Source organism: Colobus angolensis, unplaced genomic scaffold (assembly GCF_000951035.1).
Source record: "Colobus angolensis palliatus isolate OR3802 unplaced genomic scaffold, Cang.pa_1.0 Scaffold15, whole genome shotgun sequence".
In the NCBI taxonomy this organism is placed as follows: Eukaryota; Metazoa; Chordata; class Mammalia; order Primates; family Cercopithecidae; genus Colobus; species Colobus angolensis.
Genome location: NW_012114599.1, coordinates 658,796 through 679,829, shown reverse-complemented (window position 1 = coordinate 679,829; position 21,034 = coordinate 658,796). Strand labels below are relative to the sequence as shown.

The 21,034-nt window shown below is 35.1% G+C and overlaps 1 protein-coding gene across 1 annotated transcript in view; it reads left to right on the top strand.

The window, feature by feature from the left end:
* The window catches only part of FOXN2 (forkhead box N2), a 71,515-nt gene that overhangs the window by 6,816 nt on the left and 43,665 nt on the right, over positions 1–21,034 (top strand). Inside the window, exon 2 of the mRNA XM_011935853.1 lies at positions 6,721–6,861. The gene's annotated coding sequence lies outside the window, so the exon portion shown is untranslated. The remainder of the gene's footprint in view (positions 1–6,720; positions 6,862–21,034) is intronic.

The following is a 21,034-nucleotide window of genomic DNA, read 5'->3' as shown; positions in this document are numbered from 1 at the left end:
TGTATATATATTGTGGGTCTCCATGAAAAAAATACATTTCTTATTGTGGGATAACATTGAAAGTTTGAGAACTACAGGTCTAGTGGCTGAGATAGAACTGTAAGCAAATAATTATACATAATTATAATAGCAAGTAAGTTCCTTTTTTATTTTGAGACGGAGTCTTGCTTTGTTGCCCGTCCTGGAGCGCAGTGGCGTGATCTCGGCTCACTGCAATCTCTGCCTCTGGGGTTCAGGCAATTCTGCCTCAGGCTTGGGAGTAGCTGGGACTACCGGAATGAGCCACCATGCCTGGCTAATTTTTTCGTATTTTTAGTAGAGATGGGTTTCACTGTGTTGGCCAGGATGGTCTTGAACTCCTGACCTCAGGTGATCTGCCTACCTCGGTCTCCCAAAGTGCCCGTATTACAGGTGTGAGCTGCTGTGCCTGGGCTAGAGGTAGTTTTAAATTAATGTCAGCAGCAGTTTATTTTCCTAAATTCTTTTTTTTTTTTAATTGTAAAGTGAAACAAATGCAGAAAACCACACAAAACAAATGTGTAACTTAGTGAATTATAAGGCTAGCACCTGTGTAACCCTGTCCTTTAAAAAGTAAGCACTGTCCTGGTTTTTCTGAAAATGAATTACGTTTTTGGTTTTATTATTCAAGTATGTATCCCTAGATGCTATAGTTAAGCCTGCTTTCTTGCTCATGCTCACATTCATGCAGATTCTTGCACTCCCCCCTCCTTTTTTTATTTTTCATTAAGCTTTCTTTCTTTACACCTTGTGTTTCTCTAAGATTTTATCCAATACATTTTTTCTCGTAATCCTTTAAGTCTTCATTTCTGAAATGATTTTTTCCCTTTTATTTTAAATTATTTCTTGAGCACCTCATTTCTTCTGAGCTTTTCTAATTCTGATATATTTGATATATATATAATACTATGTATATCTGATATATGTATTTCTCATATTTTTTTTTAAGTTTGCTTTGAAATAGGAGTTCATTTTTATCTCTTCTATGAGCATCTCTTTCAGACTTGCTTTTATTGTTTATAGGGATGTTATTTTATTCTCTGTTTCTTTTTTTTTTTAGTTGTAACTTTGGGATTCAATCTCTTGAAAGTATGAATGCTTTCATTTATACTGTGCTAGGAATAAGATGCATGTAAGTAAATAATTGCATTATGAGACATATTCTTCTAAACATACATTAAAGAGTATTATGAGAACACAGAGTAGGAACTTACTTTCCCCAAAGTGTAGGGATTGGATAAGGTGGACTTTAGTCATAATGGAGGTTTATTATTGGTATATCAGTATTTTAAAAATATGTTTTTTTCTTTTTTATAATATATTTTTCAGGGTACATGTGATATTTTGGTACATGTTTACAACATATAATGATCAAATTAAGGTAATTAGAATTCTCTGTCACCTGAAACGTCATGGTAGTTCTGATTTTAGTTTTTGAGGAACCTCTATACGGTTTTTCATAATGGCTGTATTACTTTACATTCCCACCAACAGTGTATGCTCATTCCCCCTGTCTCCACATCCTTGCCAGCTTTGTTATTTTTTGTCTTTTTGATAAATAGCTTTTCTGACTGGTGGAAGATGGTATCTCATAATAGTTTTAATTTGCATTTCTCTGATGGTTAGTGATGTTGAGCATTTGTTTTCATGTTTGTTGACTGCTTTATGTCTTGAAAAGGAACTGATCATGCCCTTTGCCCGCTTTTTGATAGAGTTGTGTTTTTCTTGTTGAGTGTCTTGTAGGTTCTGGATATTAGTCCTTTGTCACATGTATAGTTTGCTAATATTTTCTCCCATTCTGTGGGTTGTCTCTTTATTGATTATTTCTTTTGCTGTGCAGAAGCTTTTTAGCTGATTAAGTCTCATTTGTCTGTTTTTGATTTTGTTGCAGTTGCTTTTGAGTTCTTAGTCATAAATTCTTTGTTTAGGCCAATGTTCGGAAGAGTTTTTCCTACGTTTGCTTCTAGGATTTTTATAGTATAGTTTCAGGTCTTACATTTAAGTCTTTTCTAAGCTAATTTTTGTATGTGGTGAGAGATGGGTCCAGTTTCATTCTTTTGCATATGGCTATCAAATTTAGTAGTGCTTTTTATACAAATTAATTTACTGTTGACTTACTTCAGTTACTACTTTGAAATACTGTTCAGATGGAATTAAAATAATATTTTAAAAGTTTTCTTTTGCTATACTATTGTCAGATATCATCAACTATCTCTTAAGTAGAGACCTGAAATTTAGAAAGTGAAAAGATCACAAAGTAGAACGGAAAACATAGTATAATGCATAGTATTCTGTACGTGAATGATAAATTGCTCGGTAATTATTTATTTATTTATTTTTGCGACAGAGTTTCACTCTGTCAGCCAGACTGCAGTACAGTGGCACGATCTTGCTCACTGCAACCTCCTCCTCCTGGGTTCAAGCGAGTCTCCTGCCTCAGCCTCCCAAGTAGCTGGGATTACAGGCACCCACCACTTTGCCCAGCTAATTTTTGTATTTTTAGTAGAGACGGGTTTTGCCATTTTGGCCAGGTCTTGAACTCCTGACCTCAAACGATTTGTCTGCCTTGGCCTCCCAAAGTGCCTGGATCAGTAAATATTTTAATAAATATCATATTTCATCTTTCAATTTTTTTTGTTTCATGTAGTTTGATTAAAATGGCTTCTTTGATTAGTTAAAACAAAACTTAATGATGTGGTATGGTTTGGGTATAATTTTTCCTTTCTATTGAAATTGGCAGCAAGTTAGAGCCAGGTTGTGCTTGCTTTTGAAGTACTCTGTTTAGGGATATTGAGTCCATTGTTTTCTATTTTCTTTCTTTGGTTAACAATACTTTTGACTTGGTGTGTATTAAGTATCTTATAAAATAACTTTAGTGTTTATGAAGTGATCTCATGTCTTTTGTTTCTTTTGCTCTCTTAACATAAATAACTACAGTAAAAAGAAGAAATGTAAATGCAGTTCGAACACGGAGAGATTTAAAGACTCTAACAGAAAAAAGCTGGGGGTGGGAATTACGTGGAGGAGTTGTTACTAGACCTTAAATATTAGGGTTTGACTGAATGATGATAGGGAAGGTATACAATCCAGTGGTTAGAATATCAGAAGCGCATGTAGAGAAATGTATTTGAACAGAATTAGTATAGTTTGGACTGACTTCTAATACAGAAGCATTAGCTTGAGGATGTAGATACTGAATCATACTGATTTTTGCTTGTTTGTTTGTTTTTGGTCTTTGGTACTTATAAAGCAATCTAGGCAGGATGTCAGGCTAGTGTAGTAGTGAATAGTGTAAACTCTAGAGCCATAATTCTTTGGAGCACACTGTTTAATCTTTCTCTGTATGTGTTTCTGCATATAAAATAGACACTAATAATGGCAACTACTTGATAGGGTTGTTATGAATAAGATTAAAAGAGTTAACACTAGTAAAGTATTTACAACAATGCCTGTTACTAATAAGCATTCAATGAGTTTTTTTTAATTTATGAAAGTACTAGCTCTTTCATTCTCTGTGTGTGTGTATTTGTAATGTACACATACATGTGTGAATATGTATGGACTATAACGTGAGTGTATGTGGAATAGATACAGAGGGGAAATGTAGATCTCACGTGTATGTATCTATAGGAAAGCTAGTAATATTTGAATTTCAGTTTTGATTAGAATTTATATTATTATAATAAAGTCTAACATCTCATTTTACAGATGGCAGAATTACGTACTAGCAGAACTAGAGCCAAGATTTGCCAGACAACAAATATTTGAGCAATAAACAAAACAGACAACTAGCTCTGCCCTTATCAAGCTTTCAGTTAGTCAAGAAAAATATGTATTAAACCATCTCATCTGTGGCAATTGTTATCAAAAAGAGCACTGTGGGAGAGTAGAACTGGGGCTCCTCCATACTCTGGGATTTTAGAGAATTCTTCCCCCAATACTTCTTTTTTTTTGAGACGGAGTCTTCCTCTGTCACCCAGGCTGGAGTGCAGTGGCGCAATTTTGGCTCACTGCAACCTGTGTCTCCCAGGTTCAGATGATTCTCATGCCTCAGCCTCCCAACTAGCTGGGATTAGAGGCACACACCACCATGCCCAGCTAATATTTGTATTTTTAGTATAGATGGGGTTTTTGCCATATTGGCCAGGCCAGTCTCAAACTTCTGGCCTCAAATGGTCTGCCTGCCTTGGCTTCCCAGATTGCTGGGATTACAGACATGAGCCACCGTGCCCGACCTTCTTCTCCCAAGATTTCCAAGCTGTGGTGCGAGTAATAAATAGCAGTTAGCCAGGGTTAGGTGGAATGAAGAGTGTTCCAGGCAGGAGTAGGATGTGTATAGGCTCTGAGAGAGGGGAAAGCATGGTGTATTCAGATATCTGAAATGAAAAGAACAAGGAAAAGGGTGACAAAAAATGTGTCCTGAAAGGTTAGAGCATGGCTAAAATCGCAGGGTCTTGTATACAAGATTAAGGATTTTGACCTAAGAGTCCCCTTGATGGATTAAGCGGGAAAGGGACATTGCTAGATTTGCATTCTGTAGTATTACATTAGCTATATTACAGAGAACAAATTAAGAGAGAGTCTGGCATAAGTGTAGGGAGACTTAATTTAGGAAGATACTGTAGGAGCTACTGTGTGTGGTTGTGCAGAACACACCATAGGAGTTTCCATTCATGTATACTGGTTGAGCATCACTAATGCAAAAATCCAAAATCTGAAATGCTCCAAAATCTGAAGTTTTTTGAGTGCCAACATGATGCCACAAGTGGAGGATTCCACCCCTGACCTAATGTGATGGTTTGTAGTCAAAATGCAGGTGCATGGTTTATTCAAACCAACACATGGTTTATTCAGCATCTCTAAGGGAAAAATAAAATTACCTTCAGGCTGTTTGTATAAGATATATATGAAACAAATGAATATTATGTTTAGACTTAGGTCTCATCCGTAAGGTATCTCATCATGTATATACAAATAAATATTCCAAAGTCCCCAAAAATCCCAAATCCAAAGCATTCTGGTCTCAAGAATTTCTGATAAGGAGTGAGTATTCAACCTATACTACCTTTGCAGTGGTCTGGATGAAAGATAATGTTGACCTAGGCTATAGTTGTGACAGTGAAAATGGAGAAAAGTGGACAGATTTGAGAGATATTTCAGATTTAATGACTCCAAAAGTTGTCTCCAGACCAGACCTCTTTCCTGAACTTTAGATCATGTATATCCCAAATACCTGTCCTACTTGGATATCTCACGAGCATCTCAAACTCAACAGGTTTTTTTTTAAAAAAAACAAAAAACAAAAAAAAACAAAGCAAAACAAAATACTGCAAACATTAATCTGTCTCCAAAAAGAAAAAAAAATAGTCATTTTCCTTTCCAGTATTTATAGTAGCAAATAGAACTAACATCCACTCACTTGCAAACCATGTCTGCTTAGTAGTGACCACTAGACTACTTAGCTATATGTAGCTGCAGTTGATAATGGCTTTTTAGAATTTAGGTTATATTCCATTCCATGTAAGTTTATTTAGAAACATTTATTTTAGAAAGTATTACTTTCTAAAATGATCTGGATATGGTCTTTTTTTTTTTTTTTTTTTTTTTTGAGACGGAGTTTCACTCTTGTTGCCCAAGCTAGAGTGCAATGGCCTGATCTTGGCTCACTGCAAACTCTGCCTGCTGGATTCAAGCAATTCTCCTGCCTCAGCCTCCCAAGTAGCTGGGATTACAGGCATGCGCCACCACACCTAATTTTGTATTTTTAGTAGAGACAGGGTTTCTCATGTTGGTCAGGCTGGTCTCGAACTCCCCACCTCAGGTGATCCACCTGCCTTGGCCTCCTGAAGTGCTGTGCTGGTATTACAGGTGTGAGCCACCGTGCCCAGCTGGAGATAGTCTTTAATAACATGAATATCTTTAATAATTTTTTAGCATAAATATATTTTTAAGTCAGGGGATGTATGAGGTTAATGTAACCCTATTTAAAATCAACTTAATTTTGTGTTAATTATATTTTTGTTTTGTTTTTAGAATTACATATAAAATCAATATATTAAACCAATCAGTATAGAGTCCTAAGTTTTACTCTTGCTTTCCAAATTTGACATTAGGGCTGTTAGTAAGGTATTGTCTGCATTTATTAGATTTATTTCTGATCATGAATATACTTTTAAAAGATGCTTCTTTTCAGTGGAGCAATTCAATTGGCTATAGATGATTTAATGCATGACTATGACTTATATTGAAGGCATTAAAATGTTATACATAAACAAATTTTGATGACAAGACCGCTTGTTTATATTCAAATGCCAATCAAATTTGTCCTTTAGGACATTAGATCTGTTGACTTTTTAGGTTTCTATAACTTTGTTCCTTTCAGTGTTGTTTTTCAAATGCAATATAGTCATCCCTTGATATCATGGGGGATTGATTCTGGGACCTCCTGAAGATAGCAAAATCCACAGATGCTCAAGTTTCTTGTATTACCTGGTGTAGTATTTGCATATAACCTACCCACTTCCTTCCATATACTGTACTTTAAGTCTCTAGATTACTTATAATACCTAATACAATGTAAATCCTACATAAATAGTTGTTATACTGTATTGCTTAGGGACTAATGACAAGAAAAAAAAGTCTATATCTGTTCGTTTCAGACACAACCAACCTTTTTTTCCCCCAAATATTTCTGATGTGCAGTTGGTTGAATCCATGGATACAGAACCCACAGATGCAGAGGGCTGACTATACAAGTCTGTCAAAAAACCAAAGTGCTGGTTGGCTAATAATTGGTCACTGTATGACTTAGAGTACAGGTGATATTACTTCTGATTCTAGATGGTAAGTATATTTTTCTCCTTATATTTTTGTTCTTTGATTTCTGTGCTGTCAGTTTTTTTCTGCTTTTAACTTAGTTGTGTTTAGATGTGGCATTGATAGCAATCCTGAAGTTTAAGTAGATGGGTTTTCTAAGTCAGAGTTACTCTAAGAGCTAGTAGTGGTTCTTTTTTGTCATATTTAGTAACATGTAGGGTATATAAGTGCTATGTTTGAGATAATAGAAGTTTATGAATTATTTAGTCACCAATTTATTTAACATTTATTAAAAATAACCATTTTTCTTAAAACAGTTTTCACTCAATTTCGATCTTTTGTGGTACTGCTTTTTGAAATCCGTGTTTCTGTGAAAGGGAGGAGGATTATGTGCTAGGGACTCATTTTAATGTATTTGGTCTTTATGCAGAAAATATCAGGTTTGTAGGTTATTGGTTCATTTTAACTTCCCCAAGAAAGGGACGAATGACTACACTTTTCTTTTTGAGACAAATACTGCAACATTGTGTAGAGGAAGTCTATATACTATGTACAATTGACAGAAAATTATTAATATTTAAATAGAAGTGGCATCTAAACACATGGTTTACAAATTGAATCTGGGCAAGTTAGTATAGGAGAAAAGTGAATTCAGTGGAAGGTTGCCACACATATTTTTTTTTTCTTTTGTTTTAGTTTTAAGGGTATCTGCTTTTAGTATGAGTTGGAGAAAGGTTTTCCCCCCCCTCACTTTTATTTCATTTTTTACTCTCATTTGAGAAGCAATTTCTCCACGAGACAGATCTTTGACCCTTTTGTATTCTGCACTCCCATCCCCCTTGACTAGAAAATGCAGCTGCACACATTTTTTGTTTAGAGACAATGGATCACATGCTGTGTCACCTAAATCTATGACCAAGAGGCAGTTTTATCCCTAAGAGACCATAATGCTTCAGTTCTCCTGGATGCATGACATCATGTAGCATTATAATCAAATATACATCTTTTTGCAGTACATTTGGGATTTGATTTTACCCTGTAATCTCAGTATTGGATTTTATGGGGATAGACATTATTTATAATGGAGAATCTTAATCAAAACAAAAATGTATTGTTAAATCAGTAGGAAAGGTTGTGAGTGCCTTCCTTTTCTATGGCTTTTTTCCTTACATGAGATTTACCAATGTTTTTAGATATTCTGAGATTATAGAATATCTTTAAAGCTGTAGTGGCTGTTAAGTTTATTACACAGTGCATTGCAGATAATGTACGTTCAGTAAATACTAGACTTTATTTTTGCTACTGACTCGACAAATTAACAGGAAGAAAATTGTTTTCCTTTTTTGAGTGAGAACCAACCTTAATTACAAGGAAAAAAATAAAAATAAAAAATTGTTTTCCTTTTTAAAAATGAGGAAGTCTTCAGATTTAGAAAATATTAGTATCTATAAACTGCTAAAATATATTATGTCAAGTTTATTGTAATCTGATTATACTTTTGAATAAATCTGGGAAATACAGTGCTGTGGCTTCCAGGCTTGAGAAATGGTACCTTATTATAATTAATAAATATGGTTCGTTCCTAAGAATATTGGAGGTGAGGAAAGGAGAGGAAAATTGAATGGAAATTTATTTTATTTTATATTAAATCTTAGTGGCAAAGCTTAAATAAATTGCAGTGAAGAATTGAACTAATTGCTAGGCAGTTTCCATAAAATTCACAAACATTTGGATTTCTTGGCTTTGCCATAGCTCTGTAGTAGACATTTCTTTTTCTGTAAAAAACATTGTTTTTAGTGATCTGAATTCAGTGAATGACTATCTCTTTCCCTTTACTAGGATTATCTTAGCCTAAGTCAATTTGTTTTTTTAATATTGGTTACTTGAGAGTGATTGGATAAGAAAGCCACAAATCTGAGATGATGCCTGCCTTCTGGTTGCTCTTTTGACATTTGTGAAATTGATTGATTTGCTGATGACATGCAGTTAAAGTTTCCAAATATCTTAAAACCACCTAAAAAGAATTAGAGATTGTAAACTTTTAAATTAAGTGTAACCAAAAAATCCTATTTTTAGATGCTTCAGGATTCACGTGTTTAAGTATTTAATGAGACTGATTTTAAGTAAGAAGCTGGAGTAGTAGGGTCAAAATGGTGAGAAACAATTTTATCTGTAGGCTGGATGCAGCCATATAGTTTGAGGTTAATTATTTCTTGCTTAAAGCCTGGGACTGGCTACAGTCTTCCTCAGGCCTCTTGGTACAGTTACTCAAGTGTTGGTTTCAACTTCTTTCCAGTTCTAGTAGAAATAACAGATGGCATGGTTCTTTTTCACTCCATGTAGTAAAGCTTATTAGAAACAGCACAACTGATGTTCTTCATTACCCAAAGAGGTAATAAGGAAAGATATTCAGTGACTGGCCCAAGGGTACAAGGAAACACTAAATTTGCCTAAGTTTGCTTTGGGCTATCAAGAATTGACTATTGTATTTTGTTTTGATCTGAGTCTTTTCTCAGTGCTATATTTTATTTCCCAGTAAGAATTCTTAGACAATATAATGGATGAAATATAAATTTTAAAAAATTAAACAATTATTTAGAAACAACATAGATTTAGGACCCTAAGAACTATAGTATACATAAGAGAGAAACTTAAATAAAATTGAAAATGTGGCATGAAGAGATTCAATAATAAACCTTTAAAAGCACTTTTTAAAGTTATTGAACTCATAATTAATCGAACCGAGTTAATTGCAGCTATGCTTTATTTGCTGTGGACCTATGTAAGTTATTAAAGAGTACACTAAAAATCATTTATGTTGGCCAGGCACAGTGTTTCACACCTGTAATCCTTATAATTAGGGAGGGGCCAAGGCAGGAGGATCCTTGAGCGCAGGAGTTTGAGACCAGCCTGAGCAACATAGGGAGACCCTGCCTCTACAGAAGTAAGAAAATTAGCTGAGTGTGGTGACACATGCGTGTTGTCTCAGCTACTCAGGGAGCTGAGGTGGGAGGATCACTTGAGCCCAAGAGCTTGAGGTTGCAGTGAGCTATGATCATGCCACCGCACTCCATCCTGGGTGACAGAACCAGAAAAAAAAAAAAAGAAAAAAAAAACCCAGAACCTTTATGTTCCTGAGAATTTCTGAACTGAGCTGGATTTTTTTTTGGTCATTAAATAAATTTTATATTCGTGTATCCATATTTTTAATGTACTCTAGCTGCTAGGCTGGAATTAACCATGCTATTTATATATTTTTCTTAGATCTGCCTCATTTGTTAAAAGTATTATCTCAAAAATGGATAGAAAATTATTTTGAGTATTTTAACTTACGAATTCTGAAACAGAATAGTACATTCTAAATTAGTTGGATACAAATGAATGTAACTAGGAGATATTTATATTCTTGTCCAGTTTTGATGATGCCATTACATTTGTTGCTGTGTCTTTTCTTTTTATTATTGAGAATGGCATTAATAGTGAAAACTCATGATTATTTCAGAGGTAGTATAGTTATTTTTATTGTTCATAAATTCTTTTGTGTGTGTGTGAGAATGTTGGGATCAGACAAAGCTGTTAATTAAGTAATTTAGACCTTTCTTGGCCATTAATAACAAAATATTAAAAGTTTATATGTTTTAAGTTCTTTTGGATTATTTAAACTACAAGGATTAGAAGAAGGGTTCTATCATGTTGCATGATTGGCAAAATACCTGCAAGCAAAGTGCATGGAGACAAATATAATAAGGAAGTGAAAGTGGAATAATAGAGAAAATTATGAAACACGTATTGTGGCACTCTTCCAAGAAGTCCTGATCTCATTTGGCCACCTCGTCAGTGGATGTCATTGGTTGTGAGGGAGATCTATCCTTAACACTAGACAAATATTTTTTTAATTTCAAAACTTCAAAATACAAAGCCTTGTTACTGATTTTGTACCCTAATTTTTATATTTGGAGGTTATAATATTTATACATCTACTTTAGGAAGAAAGCTAATAATTTTAAAATTTATAATAGTAATAACCATCATTACTATCTCTGCAGCTAGTATTCATTGTATACTTACTCTGTACCTCTGTTCTAAGTGCTTTCTTTTTGTTGTTTAATTTGTACTAAGAATCTTATGAAAGTAAGTAGTAGTATAATTCTAAATTGATAGGTCTCGTAGCTTAGTGAAAGGCAGGGCTGGGATTTGAACCCAGGCAATATTTCTTCACAGCTCATGCTGATAATCCCTTGCTTCACTGTCTCCAGATGTAATTAATATCAAGATAAATGATTTAGATTTTACGTTTTGAATTTTTAAATTAATGAAGTTCCTTATCCTTCACAATTTCAACTTCAAGTATATTGCCTCCTCAAGTTTCTGCCCAATATCTCCTAGTATTATGTATGTTAATTCCTTTCTAAAGGAAGAAGGCTTTCATTTTATAAATTATATAATATTTACCATAGATTCTAACTATGACAACAGAGCCATGCATGTAGTAGATGCAAGAAGTTTCTGATTTGAAGTCTCTTAGAAAGGAACCAGAAGAGGTTCTTCGGAATAGTATATCTCTTATACATCTCTTTCTGTACCTTTTATCTACATTACTAGATGCAGAGATACTATAATCATGGTCCAATATAGCTAATACTTTATCTTTACCATTTAAAATTCCTATATACATTTTATATAGACTTAAATTTCTATATTTAAAATTCCTATACACATTTAGGTACTTCTGACATTATAGTAATTCATAATACATTTCCTTATCAGGAGGTTACTTACTCTGTATCCTCAACTGTTAAACCACAGATAGACAAAAAAGAGACTTATAAGTATTTGTGGGGGTGGGGGAATCAGAAAGTTTATGCATTAAATTCATGTCCCTTAAGGTGAGCTGTTTACCCTTATTAAGATTTTATTCAGATCTGTGGTGTTATGTGAAATTCTAATGAAATTTACCTGGCTTTCCATTCTGTAACAGATAATAAATCGATAAGTCCATTTCCATGATTTAGAAATCCAAAATCCTCCGGAAACCAAAAGTTTTCTTGACTCTTATAGTGGTAAAACATGATCTGAGTAGATATAAGGGTATTGGTGGTCTTTATTTACCCCCTTCTTAGTGTGAATATACATTTTGCCACAGAAATATTAACATATTTATTTTGGGGTATTGCCTTAGACTTCACTAGGATGTGAGAGAAATATATGTATATATATAGATATCATATTACCTTTCTGAAATCCAAAATATTCTGAATTTTGAAATATATTTGGCCCTAAGGTTTTTAGATAAGGGATCACAGACCTGTATAATCAGATGCATTGACTACATACAGTACCATTGAGGACTAAGATATGGAAGTAAGGTTTTTTTGGCAACTTAAATATAGCAATGTGAGACCTTTCAGTATGGAGCAGTGCCTCTCTCAAATAATATGGATCTCTTTTAAAGAAAAAAAAATCTCATTTTGAGAATCTCCAACTTTAGTTCTTAGAGCAGTTTTCTTTAAAAATGTCTCTCACTTTTCTCTTTGAAAATGGCAAAATATATTTTTTATTACTGAAATGAAAGCACAAAATGAAAATTTGCAACACTTGGGGCCTGTAGAATGTATCCACTAATCTTTTACCTCCAGGGATATGTACTTTACCTACTTCCGATTGGGATTCATTGTCATAATGAGCAACTCTTGTTAGAAGTATGTCAGACTTCTCAAGTGTGCTGAGGCAGAAAGGAAAACATAAGAAATTATGTGCTAAAATAAAGGATAATGTACTTTAGTGACACTGTCATCAGAAATTAATGTAAATATCTGTTTCCAGCAGCATGGTGAACCACGTACCTGGATCAAGGTACCACGTACCTTCAGCTTTCTGCTGAAAACAACCTAAAATGCTGGATAAAATAAAATCTTAAATGCATCAGTGCTCTGGCACAAAGGGGAGAGGACTTAGGGCAGGCTGAGTTCTGAACCTGGCTATTGCCTTGAGGATATTTGCCAAATCAGGTGAGCTTCTCTGTTCTTGGCTTTGTGGGGCTCAGGGATCAGGAAGCAAAGCCTAGCCCCAGTCAAGGTGGAGCATTTAGCAGGAAATAGTCTTCCTCATTAATTTGGAGCCCCATTGTACTGCACCTTTATAAGAGTGATACAGAAATTCTTTCCCTTTATGCCCCCAGGGTTTCTACAGGTAAATTTTTTTCTCAAATATTGCTGTAAATTGAAAAAATGTCACTGAAAATGTGCTACCACAAACCAGCTCTCACACTAGTTGCAGCATGAATTCACACTAAACCTTAAGAATTTAAAATGATCCTGGGCTGTTACTACTCCCAAAGGCCTGATAAAACCTAACGTGTAATCATCATTATCAAAGAATTCCCATTGGTAAAGTTCTAATGAAAATAAGTGGCTTATAATAAAAACTACAGACCATCCAAGGAAAAAGGCACAATGTAAGAGAATCATTTGAGTCAGATCTGCAAATAGTTCACATTTTGGAATTATCAAATGGAAAATAGAAAATAAATACATTTAATATGTTCAGTAAGAGACTTAAAAATGAAAAGAGCAAACATGTTGAAACAGAACCAGAAGTTCTGGAAATGAAAATAGTAATTGAAATTAAAATTCAGTGAATAGGTATAAAAGCAAATATGCTGTTGAAAAGGTAGCATAATGAAAGATAAATCTTAAGAAACTTAGAGCACAATATAGACAAGAAATTGGAAAATACAAAAGAGGTTTATAAAGGGAACATTTTTAAGAGAAAGACATTACCTCCAAAGGGATATCAGGTTTCGATAACAGTAATGGAAATAGTAATGGACTATGAAATGATATGTGAGACAAAATAACAGTGTAGAATTCTATAGCAAAAACATCTTTCAAGATTATGGACAAAATAAAGACATGTTCATACAAGCAAAATGTGAAAGTTCACTGACTATTTTTTAAGCAGAAGTGAATGATCATAGGTAGAAAATCTGAGATTTAAGAAGAAACTATCAGAGAGTGACAATTATATGGGTGAATAAAAATTGACTGCATAAATAATAATAGCATCTTACGAAGTTAAGAAAAAGCTATATTGGCTGGGCGCGGTGGCTCATGCCTATAATCCCAGCACTTTGGGAGGCCAAGGCGGGTGGATCACGAGGTCAGGAGATCGAGACCATCCTGGCAAACATGGTGAAACCCCATCTCTACTAAAAATACAAAAGAATTAGCTGGGCATGGTGGAAGGTGCCTGCGGTCCCAGCTCCTCAGGAGGCTGAGGCAGGAGAATGGCATGGACCCGGGAGGGCAGAGCTTGCAGTGAGCGAACATCGTGCCACTGCGCTCCAGCCTGGGCAACAGAGTGAGACTCCGTCTCGAAAAAGAAAAAGCTATATTATATTATAAACAAGGAGAAGGTGATTGGAGCTAGCATGTAAAGATCTTTTTATTGTTGCTGGGCACAGTGGCTCACGCCTGTGATCCCAGCACTTTGGGAGGCCAAGGTGGGCAGATCACTTGAGGTCAGGAGTTCGAGACCAGCCTGGCCAACATGGTGAAATCCAGTCTCTACCAAAAATATTTTCTAAAAAAAGCCGGATGTGGTGGTTCACGCCTGTAGTCTCAGCTACTCAGGAGGCCGAGGCAGGAGAATGGCTTGAACTCAGGATGTGGAGGTTGCTGTGAGCTGAGATTGTGCCACTGCACTCCAGCCTGGGTGACAGAGCAAGACTCTGTTTCAAAAAAAGAAAAAATATATATATGTATGTATATATATTTATTGTTATTTATTGTTTAGGAGCAGACAAAAGATAACTGGAATTTTAGAAGTATATATAAAAAATTATAAGGTAACATTTCAGTGATAGAAATATGTATATAACTTCCACAGTAATAGAGGATTAAAAGAAATGGAATGAGAAAAAACAATCATCCCAAAGAAGGCAAGAAAAGAAAGAGAAAAATTAACATGGAAAGAGTGGGATACCAAAAAGGATGGTAGAAGTAAATCCAAATACATGCATGCCTTTAAAAACAATATTCATTTATATGGGATATAGGATAGAGACTACAAGAAAACAAAAATGTTGAAAGTAAAATGATGGAAATACATACACCTGGCAATTTTTTTTTAATTTTTTTAAATTTTAGTGTGTACATAGTAGGTGTATATATTTATGGGGTACGTGAGATGTTTTGATACAGGTATGCAATGTGAAATAAGCACCTCCTGGGAAATGGGGTATCCATCCTTTCAAGCATTATCCTTTGAGTTACAGATAATCTAATTATATTCTTTAAGTTATTTAAAAATATACAAATTAGTTATTATTGATTATAGTCACCCTATTGTGCCATCAAATAGTAGGTCTTATTCTTTTTTTTTTTTTTTTTTTTTTTGAGACGGAGTCTGGCTCTGTTGCCCAGGCTGGAGTGCAGTGGCTGGATCTCAGCTCACTGCAAGCTCCGCCTCCTGGGTTTACACCATTCTCCTGCCTCAGCCTCCAGAGTAGCTGGGACTACAGGCGCCCGCCACCTCGCCCGGCTAGTTTTTTTTTTTTTGTATTTTTAATAGAGACGGGGTTTCACCATGTTAGCCAGGATGGTCTCTATCTGCTGACCTCGTGATCCGCCCGTCTCGGCCTCCCAAAGTGCTGGGATTACAGGCTTGAGCCACCGCGCCCCGTCTTCTTTTTTTTTTTGTACTCATTAACCACCCCCACCTCCCTCCCACTAATCCCCCACTACCTTTCCCAGCCTCTGGTAGCTGTCCTTCTACTCTTATGTTCATGATTTCAATTCATTTGATTTTTAGATCCTACAAATAAGTGAGAACATGTGATGTTTGTCTTTCTGTGCCTGGCTTATTTCACTTAACATAATGATCTCCAGTTCCATCCATGTTGTTGCAAATGATTGGATCTCTCTTTTTTTTATGAGCTGAGTCGTCTCCCTTTGTTGCCTAGGCTGGTGTGCAGTGGTGTGATCTCAACTCGCTGTAACCTCACTTCCCAGGTTCGAGCGATTCTCCTGCATCATCTTCCCAAGTAGCTGTGACCACAGGCACACACCACCATGCCCCACTAATTTTTGTGTGGTTTTTTTTTTTTTTTTGGTGCATATGGGGTTTCACCATGTTGTCCAGGCTGATTTTGAACTGCTGACCTCAAATGACCCGCCCACCTCTGCCTCCCAAAGTGCTGGGATTACAGGCGTGAGCCACCACCCCTGGCCTGATCTCATTCTTTTTCATGGCTGAATAGTACTCCATTGTGTATACGTACCACAACCATTCCTTTTGTTGATAGACACTCAGGTTGCTGCCTGGCTAATATTAATGGGAAGAAAGCTAGTACATCATTTCAAATAGACTTAAAGACAAAAAGAATTGATACATAATGGGAAATGGCTAATTAGGTAGGAATATATATGTTTTAAAGTTACATGCAATTAATAACCATAGCCACAAAATGAAGCAAAAAGTTAACAGATGTACAAGGAGAAAATTGAAAAATTTTACCAGTATAGCAGGAGATTGTAATATATCTGCCTAAGTATTTGATGTAGAAAGCAGATCCCAAAAAAAGATTAGTAGGAATATAGAAAATTTAAACAGTGCGATTAACAAGCTTCATCCAATGGACATATATTTCATCCACACACCTTAGAAACATCAAGTGAATCATTATGAACATTAATCATGTACTGGGCCATGAAACAAGTTTCAACAAATTTTAGAGAATTGATACCTTATACACTATTGTAATACCAACTCAGTTAGGTTAGAAATAGGTAACCAAAAAAAAACTTTTTTAATCACATGGAAATTAAAAACAATTTTTTTCTCAGGATCTCATCGATGAGAAAAGAGATGTTGGAAGTTGGCCTGTTCTTTAGTAGATGTTAAATCATACCTCAGGTTTGCTTGCAGCAGACAAAAACTGAGAAATGGCCCAGATAAAAGGCCTTGCATTCTTAACAGATGAGAGTGTGCAGGGACGCTAAGGACTAATGGTGGATTGGTTCTTCTAACAGGAAGAATGAATTTTTTTTTTTTTTGAGACGGAATCTCAGAATCTTGCTCTGTTGCGGGGGCTGGAGTGCAGCGGCTCGATCTCGGCTCACTGCAAGCTCCGCCTCCCGGGTTCACGCCATTCTCCTTCCTCAGCCTCCCAGGCTGCTGGAACCACAGGCGCCCGCCACCACGCCCGGCTAATTTTTTGTATTTTTAGTAGAGAGAGGATATTTCACCGTGCTAGCCAGGATGGTGTCCATCTCCTGACCTCATGATCCACCCGCCTTGGCCTCCCAAAGTGCTGGGATTACAGGCATGAGCCACCACGCTCAGCCTGAATTTTTTAATAAATGGTGCTGGAACAATTTTATGTTTATATGTGAAAGATGAAATTGGATAAAAAATACATGTATACATTTTTGGTGAGTTGAGGAGACAAAAACTAAAACAAACTGCAGACCATAAAGAAAAGGGTTAATAAATTCCACCATATGAAAGTAAAGAAGTTTCTTATTAAAAGGCAACTAATAAAGAGATTGAAAAGACAAGTCATCTACTGGGGAAAGATATTTGCATCACATATAAGTATTAGTATCCAAACATTACAAATCATTAAGAAAACCCACAGAAAAATAGGCACAAGGCTTCAATAGATGCTTTATGGAAGAAGAAACCCAAATGGTATATAGATAGATATATATTCATAGCTGTATGTTCATATATATCTATATGTTCATATTCTATATATCCATATACAGATATAAATGAATGAAAAGGTGTTCCACCCTGTTACTAATCTGGGAAATGCAAATTAAAACTACAAGGAGATAGAGTTTCATAGTTGATATGGTCTGGCTTTGAGTCCCCACCCAGATCTCATCTTTAATTGTAATCTGAATTGTAATCCCCACATGTTGAGGAGGGACCCTGTGGTAGGTGATTAGATCATGGGGGTGGTCCCTTCAAGCTGTTCTTGTGATAGTGAGTTCTCACGAGATCTGGTGGTTTTACAAGGGGCTTTTCCTCAGTTTACTCAGCACTTCTCCTTCCTGCCACCATTTGAAGAAGGATGTTTTTGTTTCCCCTTCCGCCATGATGGTAAGTTTCCTGAGGCCTCTCCAGCAATGCAGAACTGTGAGCCAATTAAACCTCTTTCCATTATAAATTACTCAGTCTCGGATATGTCCCTCTAGCAGCTTAAGAATGGACTAATACAGTAGTCATCAGCTTGGCAAAAACCAATTTTGGCAAGTACATGAAGCATTTGGTATATACATTTCTGGTTAGTGGTAACCGATTCAGCATTTTTTTGGTAAGCAGTTGGTCATCAATTAAAGTTGAAGACTATTCTGTGACCAAATAATTCTGCTTCTTGACATATGTTCAACTTTTAGATGTATACTCGAGGAATTTTGGGCACTTGTATTCCAGGTGATATGAACAAAGACTTCTATAACAATAGTACTTGTGATAGTCCCAAACATAAACAATTAAATGTTCCTTAAGAGTATAAGAAATTATTGAATATTCATAAAATGGAATACTGGTCTCTCTAAAAATGAATTACTGCTGCAATAATGTTAATGAATTTGATGAGAGAAAAAACAAATCTCAGAATGTCTTCCATGTAATTTTATTTTATATGATGTTTAAATGTGGAAGGCTAGATAATGTTTAAGGAGTCTAACATCTGGAAAAACATAAAGAAAAAACCTTTTGTTAACTCAGTCTTTGATATAATCAGTTAAAAGTGTAGAAAAATAAGTCAAAATTCTGTTTGGTTAAACCAACGTTTTGTGTTTAGTAGGTTTCTTAGTTATTTTGGGCAAAAAAGGCTATCACTGTGACACATCTAATTATCTGTAATGCAGCATATTGTGTTTTAGATAATGCTGAAAATTCTGTGGCTTTGTTTCCCTTTTCTTATGTAGTCTCTGAAGCATTTCTCTCTTACTGATGTTAATACCGACCTAAGCAAAAATGCTCTTCTATGACCTTTTGGGAAAAATAATCAGAGAATTCCAATATGTAATTTTATTTTTCTTATCCTAGAGTAGGGTATCACTATAACATTGAACATAATATGCAGATGTGCAGATCTCTGTTAGACACCTTCGGAGATGCATGAGCTGCACAACTGTGGGAAAAAAAATGGTACATTTAAATCCCAAGCTGCCTTCTCAAGATACCACCATAGTACATTTAAATCCCAAGCCTTCTTCTCAAGATACCGCCATGGCAGGCACACAATCAAGCTCTAGATGGGTTCCAGAGTGATTCTACTGGGTTGGTTTGAACTCTCCACTTTTATTTTTATTTATTTTTCGTATTTTATTTGTTTGTTTATGTCTCCATAGAGACTATCAAAAATTGCCAGTGCTGACTATATTGCAAGTAATTGCAGTGGGGTATTGGGGAAAGTTTCCAGTTAGCAATAATTGTGCTCAGATAAACCTCATTGGCTGCGATACTGCCACTGCACAAAGCTTTAACTCTCCACTTTTAAAAATCTCCTTGTGAATAATTCTTTCTCTTTTTTAGAATGTAGAAGATGGGAACCTTAACACAAATTTGTACTTTGCTAAAGTGTATAGTCCATTTATCTACTTTTTTGGATAGCAGTGTCTTGGCTTTAGAAATTTATTTATTAGTGGTTGTATTAATTACTTGGATTAAGCTAGTTACACTCCTAAAAATTAGAATATATTTTTTAAATCCCACATCATATTATTTTGGCTTTTTTAAAAGTAATATTTGTTATGTACCACAATTTTATATGGTTCATTGAAATACTGTTCTTAAAGGAGTAATAAAATGTTACGTTACAAGCCCAGGTTTCCTTCTATTTATGCATTTGGCTTTATGAAGCAAATTGACCATGCGTATTATTAATGCTCTGCTAGTGAACAGTTTCATTTCATTTTAAGATACAGTTTCTCATAAGACTATAATTTTTAAAATAAATAAAATTGAAAGTTTTCTTGATTTTATTGTGAAATATACAGATCTTTTTGTAGTAATAATGCATATTTATATATTCCTGAAAACACTAAAATTGTGCTCAGCTGATGGGCCAACTCACTCAAAAGTGAAAAATATGCAGCTTTGTATCCAGAATACTAACAAAAAAATCTTAATGAGAATACTAGAGTATGTTAAAACATATATGAAATTTGTCACAAATAAGTAATATGGTCAGTTTAAGATTTTTAAAAGAAGATGAACACTGTGCGAGGAAGGGTTGAAGCTACAGGGTTAGGAGGCCAGGGTAAAATGCATAAAGATTTGGAAGGAAGAGCTCATTAAACACTTGCAAGAAAGAGCGTGTGGCCAAACTGTGCCAAGAGGAAGAACATGGGTTGAATGAGAATTGTGTACCATACTGTCTTCTCAGCAGCTTGCTGCTTTCCACTGTGTTAGCCTATTTTGGGTTCAGCTGTTATTTGGTAGTACAAAAACACAGGCTGAGAAGAATCATGTACAAACCAATATGACTTACATTGTACTAAAATCGTTCCTTTATTTACCAGTGGGCTAATTCATATTATGTAAGGTTTGTAACAGAACAGGCTGTACTAAGAATACAAGAGGTGGCTTCTGTTTTTGACTTGAGCTCTCTGATAAGTCCATGACCTTTTTAAGATTTGATTTTTGTGTGTGAAATGGAAATACTACAACTAAAAATAATGTAGCACAGCCTTTTCTCCCTTGAGCTTATTGTTTTAATTTTAAACTATAATAAGCACATTAAAGAAAAACTGGAAAACAGAACAACAAAGACAAAGATTACTGTTAGTAATATAAACCACTGTTTTCTTTTTTGTACGTATTTTTTCCTTTTTCACCAGTTTTTAATTTATTCACATTCTTCAAGTCAGTCATTTTTAATGGCTACTAAATATTAGATTGAATAAATGGGCTTTACCTTACCATGTCTCTGTTATAGAAAATGTAAGTTGTTTATAGTTTTCCATTATCTTTAATAATTTTTGGATGAATATCTGTGTGTCCCTCCACACATCGTGGGCTACGAAGGGAGTATCTTTTTCCCTACAGAAGATTATTTCACAAAAGTAACACATTTGGAATTGTTGGTTCAAAGAATGAAATTTTTAATAATTCTTGATACACATTTCCAGTTAGCTTTCCAAAATGGCCCTAGGTCCTTACCCAAAATTGTTTATATTTT